Genomic DNA, 817 nt, shown 5'->3' on the forward strand with positions numbered 1-817 from the left:
AAAAAAAAAAAAAAAAAAAAAAAAAAAAAAAAAAAAAAAAAAAAAAAAAAAAAAAAAAAAAAAAAAAAAAAAAAAAAAAAAAAAAAAAAAAAAAAAAAAAAAAAAAAAAAAAAAAAAAAAAAAAAAAAAAAAAAAAAAAAAAAAAAAAAAAAAAAAAAAAAAAAAAAAAAAAAAAAAAAAAAAAAAAAAAAAAAAAAAAAAAAAAAAAAAAAAAAAAAAAAAAAAAAAAAAAAAAAAAAAAAAAAAAAAAAAAAAAAAAAAAAAAAAAAAAAAAAAAAAAAAAAAAAAAAAAAAAAAAAAAAAAAAAAAAAAAAAAAAAAAAAAAAAAAAAAAAAAAAAAAAAAAAAAAAAAAAAAAAAAAAAAAAAAAAAAAAAAAAAAAAAAAAAAAAAAAAAAAAAAAAAAAAAAAAAAAAAAAAAAAAAAAAAAAAAAAAAAAAAAAAAAAAAAAAAAAAAAAAAAAAAAAAAAAAAAAAAAAAAAAAAAAAAAAAAAAAAAAAAAAAAAAAAAAAAAAAAAAAAAAAAAAAAAAAAAAAAAAAAAAAAAAAAAAAAAAAAAAAAAAAAAAAAAAAAAAAAAAAAAAAAAAAAAAAAAAAAAAAAAAAAAAAAAAAAAAAAAAAAAAAAAAAAAAAAAAAAAAAAAAAAAAAAAAAAAAAAAAAAAAAAAAAAAAAAAAAAAAAAAAAAAAAAAAAAAAAAAAAAAAAAAAAAAAAAAAAAAAAAAAAAAAAAAAAAAAAAAAAAAAAAAAAAAAAAAAAAAAAAAAAAAAAAAAAAAAAAAAAAAAAAAAAAAAAAAAAAAAAAAAAAAAAAAAAAAAAAAA

This window comes from Homarus americanus, unplaced genomic scaffold (genome assembly GCF_018991925.1).
Source record: "Homarus americanus isolate GMGI-L3 unplaced genomic scaffold, GMGI_Hamer_2.0 scaffold52806, whole genome shotgun sequence".
Classification (NCBI taxonomy): Eukaryota; Metazoa; Arthropoda; class Malacostraca; order Decapoda; family Nephropidae; genus Homarus; species Homarus americanus.